We start from the raw sequence: 6,053 nt of genomic DNA, 5'->3' as shown, positions 1-6,053 counted from the left end.
AGACCTGCTGGGAAAGTTGGGTCAGGTCATCACCCCTGCTGTGCAAAGAAGCAGTAATCCGGTAAAAAGCTCCTGAGAGAGATCTCTGGGGCTGACGAATCCCGTTCTCCTAGTCACTGGAGACTTGATTTGAACCAGGCTCATTGGCCACACACAGATTTATAAGCAAGGAGATCCACAGGATTTTGCAGAATTCCTGATACAATGGAGAGATCCCGCCACATGTGTGCCTTTGTGTGTGTAAGTGTGTGCGTATGGGATTCTCTGTACATATTCTAATGAGTAGGTTAAAGTAGGAGTGTAGTCACACTATCCTTTTCTCATTTACATCCTTTTTAGCCCTTTTAAATATCTGAAAAGGATGCCTCCTGTCACTCAAGCGGGGGAAAATGTTGGTAAAGGTTCTATCATCTAGCTATCTAATTTTTATTAAGTTTTCTGTTTTGCAATTTAAAATTCTCATTTTACATCCTTACGATATCAGTGACTTCCCTTCTTCTCTTTCCATGGTTCACTTTACATATCATAAATCCCTGCATATTTTACAAAAAACTACACCAATCAGTATTCCATTATTGTATCCATCAAACTTATTTACACTTTTGAGTTTATCTTAAGGCTGCCGGTGTTTTCAGGTGTACACAATTATCTCCCCTATATTCAATAAACATTTTCCAATCTTCTTTAAATGTATGTTCTTCTTGTTCTCTTATACTATAAGTCTGCGAGTTGTGCATATTCTGTCAATTTAAGTTGCCATTTCCACATTCACCTTGAATTGCACATTTCTGGGGGAATACGAGGGCCACGCTCCGCTGTGAAACATCTCTACAACGAAAGGGCCCTGTCTGTTTCTCTACTGTTATCGCGCTGGTTATTAGCACGCAAAGTTCTCTGCATGTATTCATGTCATTGGTTTGATCCTTCCAAAAACTGACAACCTTCAGCGCAAGCAAAACCTTCAGTGAAAAGACCTCTCAAATCTCTACTGAGTTATCAGGTTTGTGGTCCCATTGATTGGCCGGGGAAAATGTGCCAGCAAGTGACCCTAAACCACACCATGCAGTTTAATGCATCCATGGGACTCAAATGATTCTTTTTGTTCTATTCTGTGACACTCCCGCCCAGTGGCGTAGCGTGGGTTGTCAGCACCCGGGGCAAGGCAAGTAATTTGAGCCCCCTAACCTGTGGATTTGTGCCCCCTAACCCGTGGATTTGCGCCCCCTAACCCTAACCCCCAGATGTTGTGCCCGGTGCGGCCGGCCCCCCCTGCACCCCCCACGCTACGCCACTGCTCCCGCCCCACTCCCTTTCAGAGCCTTCGCACAGAAATCGCAGCATCTTGCAATTAATGCTGATGTCTAGAGTAGAGGCTTACCTGCCAAGGCTGCTTTCCAACCAACCCTCTGCCCCATTCCCCCCACTCATTGGCCAGTTCAACCATCTACCTGCAACTTTCCTTACCTTTGTCCTTACTGGAAACAAAATATAAAAAATTCCTTCCACTAGCACCTTAGAGACCAACTAAGTTTGTTATTGGTATGACCAACACGGCTACCTACCTGTGACTAGAACTTTGTCCTGACTGGTCACTCCTGAACTTCCTGACCTTCCCAGGCTGGAGAAAGCAATTTCCTCTGAGCTTTATATAGCGGCCACAACTGGACTGATACAGTGATAAACATCAGCCGGGTAGCTCCTCCTGGCTCCATTGTAAAGACGTTGCAGGGGATCTAAATGTCCCTTGATGTAGGCCATATGTAACACAATGTGATTTACATTGTTCTCCAATGCCTTCAATTGTGTTGCTTAGCGGGCTGAAGATTTAAGTAAAATATTAAGCTGGTGCCATGGAAAATGCACTTCTTTTGAATGGGCTTCAAATGCCAGCAATAATCTTTGAAACCAGCTCTACTAAATGTGTACCTATATTTATTATTATGTACTTAATTTCTGTCCTGCCCTTCGTTTGAGGATCACAGGACAGCTTGCAATATACAACACAAAAATGTCTAACAAAGTCAAAAAGAAAGCAACCCCCAAATCCAAACTCTTCTTCTTCTACTACTAATAACAATGTCTCAGACTTATCTGGGCTTCACTACCAAATCAGAGCATTTGCTTCAATCGTAATCCTTTGGCTGGTGGACGTCCAGCAATACTGTTTTGGAATTATAAGGATGGTTTTCAGGTTTGACAAGGACAACATCCAAAACCGTGTCTATTAAGATGTTTCTGCTCTGGTTCTCCAGTCATTTGAGGCAGCTTATTAATATATTTTGAATTCTGGTGCTGGAGGAGACTCTGGAGAGTCCCATGGACTGCAAGAAGATCAAACCTCTCCATTCTGAAGGAAATCAGCCCTGAGTGCTCACTGGAAGGACAGATCCTGAAGCTGAGGCTCCAAGACTTTGGCCACCTCATGAGAAGAGAAGACTCCCTGGGAAAGACCCTGATGCTGGGAAAGATGGAGGGCACAAGGAGAAGGGGACGACAGAGGACGAGATGGTGGGACAGTGTTCTCGAAGTTACCAACATGAGTTTAACCAAACTGTGGGAGGCAGTGGAAGACAGAAGTGCCTGGCGTGCTCTGGTCCAGGGGGTCATGAAGAGTTGGACACGACTAAACAACTAAACAACAACAACAACAACATTAATATACAGTGGTACCTCGGTTTTTAAATGATTTCAAACGCTTTTCAGAAGTTGAACATGCCACGCAGCTTCCATATTGAGTTTTCCAGAAGTAAATGCTTCTGGAAGTGAATGCTTTGGTTTTTGAGCATTTCAGAAGTCGAACGGTCTTCCAGAATGGATTACATTCAAAAACCAAGGTACCACTGTAGTGCAAACTAGGAGAGATGCTCCTGAGACCTCCATTAGGCAAGATTTTCTGAATGTCTTAGACAATCAAGGCCTTAACCGATTTGCTCTTTGCAAACTGGACTTTGCTACCCTAACTCTTCCAGTTCCTTCCCATTTTCTTCTGCTGCCCTTTCTCTCTTCTCCCCTTTCTTCTCGCATGAGAAGTTGTCAAAGCAGAGGCAAAGACCCGCTCACAGAATATGTCAGGAAATTTAAACCACTTTCAAAACTGGCTCATTGTTGCTGCACCAATGCAAAAAAATATGGGAGATGTGACTCTGTGAGAGATCAGTTTCTCATTTTTCTTAGAATGACAAATGTAGGGGAACTGCACCACAGCATGGCCTCCTTCTCCTGGCTTTCTCAAGACTGGAGGTGTGCTAGACCTCTTCTCCAATTTGTCCCCCCCCAACCTCCCCCCAACAACCTCCATAAACTCCCATCAGTACTGGCCTACAGATTCCTGCTTCTTGCAGATTACACAGAGTGAATCCCCTTTTCTCACCATACTACCTGTTCTTACTCTCTGAGTACATAGACAAAGCCAACAGCTGCAGCCAGGTTTCCATGACACAAGCAAAGCACGCCAAGAACCAGAGATCACTATCACCTCTGTTGCACCATGCGCTGCCTGTGATGTTATCATCAATAGTGCACAAGTTCAAAAGCACCTCGGAAACAATGGGCTCTGCACTCATGGGCCGTGGAGATGATGTTCCACAATGCACTTCCATGCACAGATGCGGAAGCTTCATGTGCACTTGGCAGCATGAGGCGCAGACCTCTGGCGTGTGATGGGTGCAAAAGATGGGCGCTGCAGAGTCTGTGCCCTTGGGCTGTGTGGCTCCATGTGTGGGTTGGCTGTGGCCATTGCCTGTTGTGGATTGTGGCTGTTGCTCGATGCTGGTGGGACCGTGGGCTGCCTCTGTCATGGAGTAAAGCAAAACATTTCAGGGGTGAGGGAAGAAGGCAGGAACGTGCATCTGAGTGGTTCTGCAAGGATTCTTAAAGTGTTGGCCATAGCAAGGGGCTATGATGTTTCAGCTTCATGTTGGGACACACACACGAGCTTAGCATCTTTAAACCTCTTTTGTTGACCACTAGCATTACGCTTTCCATTTTTAAGTTCGGAATAGAGTAGTTGCTTCGGAAGACGATAACCAGGCATCCGCACAACATGACCAGTCCAAGGAAGTTGATGTTGAAGGATCATTGCTTCAACACTGGTGATCTTTGCTTCTTCCAGTACACTGGGATTAGTTCGCCTGTCTTCCCAAGTGATGTGTAAAATTTTTCAGAGACACCATTGATGGAATCTTTCAAGGAGTTGGAGATGGGGTTTATAAGTGATCCATGTTTCACAAGCATACAGTAAGGTTGATAGTACAATAGCTTTGTAAACAAGCATTTTGGTTTCCCTGCGAATGTCCCGGTCCTCAAACACTCTGCACTTCAGTCGGGAGAAAGCTGCACTCGCAGAGGTCAGGCGATGCTCTGCTCTGTGATCCATAGAATAAATCCAGAGGAACAGTGGTGGTGGTGGAATAATAATAATAAAATATAGCCAATAATACTTCCTCCTCTTTTGGTCAAGAAGGTGAGGAAGGCAGTTATTCCGTAATCTTCGCATTAGGCAAAAAGAGAGCTTTTTACACTTATAGCTCAAATTGGGTTGTTGCGACATTGTTGTTTTTAAATCTGCAGAGACTGGAAGAGGTGAAAGGGGATCTCACGATGGCACCAAATCACGCTGAAATGTTTTTGACGTCCTTACTGCACAGAGTGTCGGTGCTCAGGGACTTCCTGTCTTCGCAGAGAAGGATATGGAGTGATTGTATTACATACCACAAAGTCATCTTTAGTGTTCTACAGAGTTCTCTTAAACCCCTGCTAATTGTGAAATCTTAAAGCCCTATCAGATAAAGGTGGAAATCTTCTAAGGTGGAATTTAAGCCACATGTCATGCTAAGAGGAGGCAGAATGCAAAAAGTCGTCATGGTGACTTTGGGGCTAGCAGGTACATTATGCATTGGGAGTTTGTAGGAAAGTGCTTGTTTTATCAGAGGACAGGCAGAAGGAGGGCAGGAAGAGACAGAGACAGAGACAGAGACAGAGACAGAGACAGAGAGAGAGAGAGAGAGAGAGAGAGAGAGGAGTTGGGAGTGCAGTAAAGAAGAGCAAAGGATAAAGTTGTGCAGCAATAAAACTGCAAGCACATTTGCAAAGATAAACAGGGTCTGACATGGTTCCAAATTGGATGAGGGACTGCTTGTTGAAATTCCAGACAACCCTCTGGGTCTCTTCTATGATTCTATGAACAGGAGTGCAGCTATACAGCTGCAAATAAAAAGTTTTGACTGTGTTGTCAAGTGCAATATACAATTGTGACACTAGGCGGCAGCTCTGAGCTACAGCAAATTCAATGCATTTTTCAAAACTATTTTTTATTTTATTTTTTAAAAAAAACATTTTCACAATGTTTTGAACATGCCTGCAGATTCCACCCTAATTGCTGGCATATATACAAATGTGTAACCTTTATCTGGGCCGCAGAACCGTACATGTTGAGAATACAGTTTCTAGAGGTAGAAGAAGAGTTTGGATTTGATATCCCGCTTTATCACTCCCCTTCAGGAGTCTCAAAGCGGCTAACATTCTCCTTTCCCTTCCTTCCCCACAACAAACACTCTGTGAGGTGAGTGGGGCTGAGAGACTTCAAAGAAGTGTGACCGGCCCAAGGTCACCCAGCAGCTGCATGTGGAGGAGCGGGGAAGCGAACCCGGTTCCCCAGATTACGAGTCTATCGCTCTTAACCACTACACCACACTGGCTCTGGTACATGATGCAGTTCTGTTATGAATGTTAAACTGTCCAGCCCTGAACTGGGTAGGAGACCCCTGGGACTGGAACCACAAGATCAGTTGCTCCAGGTTCCTTGGAGGAAGGACAGGTAGGGTTGAAACAATGAAACAGTACTCCTTGATAATATAAGGAGAGTCTTCTGGATCAGGTCAACGGCCTGCAATGGTCTAGCTTTGTGTTCTCTCATGGTGACAACTAGATACCCCAAAGTGAGCACAAGATCACGCTCCTTTTCTCCAATTTTCAGCGACCGGGGTTCAGAACCATTACTGCCTCTGATCTTGGAGAAACAGCCACCTTAAATGTTGGCTAATCTCACCGGGAGA

The 6,053-nt window shown here is 44.9% G+C and overlaps 1 protein-coding gene across 1 annotated transcript in view; it reads left to right on the top strand.

Moving 5' to 3' along the window:
- Positions 1–6,053, top strand: part of CCM2L (CCM2 like scaffold protein) — an 881,881-nt gene that overhangs the window by 687,757 nt on the left and 188,071 nt on the right. The gene's annotated exons all lie outside the window — the stretch shown is intronic.

This window comes from Podarcis liolepis (genome assembly GCF_965112155.1).
Source record: "Podarcis liolepis genome assembly, chromosome: 6".
NCBI classification, from domain to species: Eukaryota; Metazoa; Chordata; class Lepidosauria; order Squamata; family Lacertidae; genus Podarcis; species Podarcis liolepis.
This window is presented reverse-complemented; position numbering and strand designations above follow the sequence as displayed.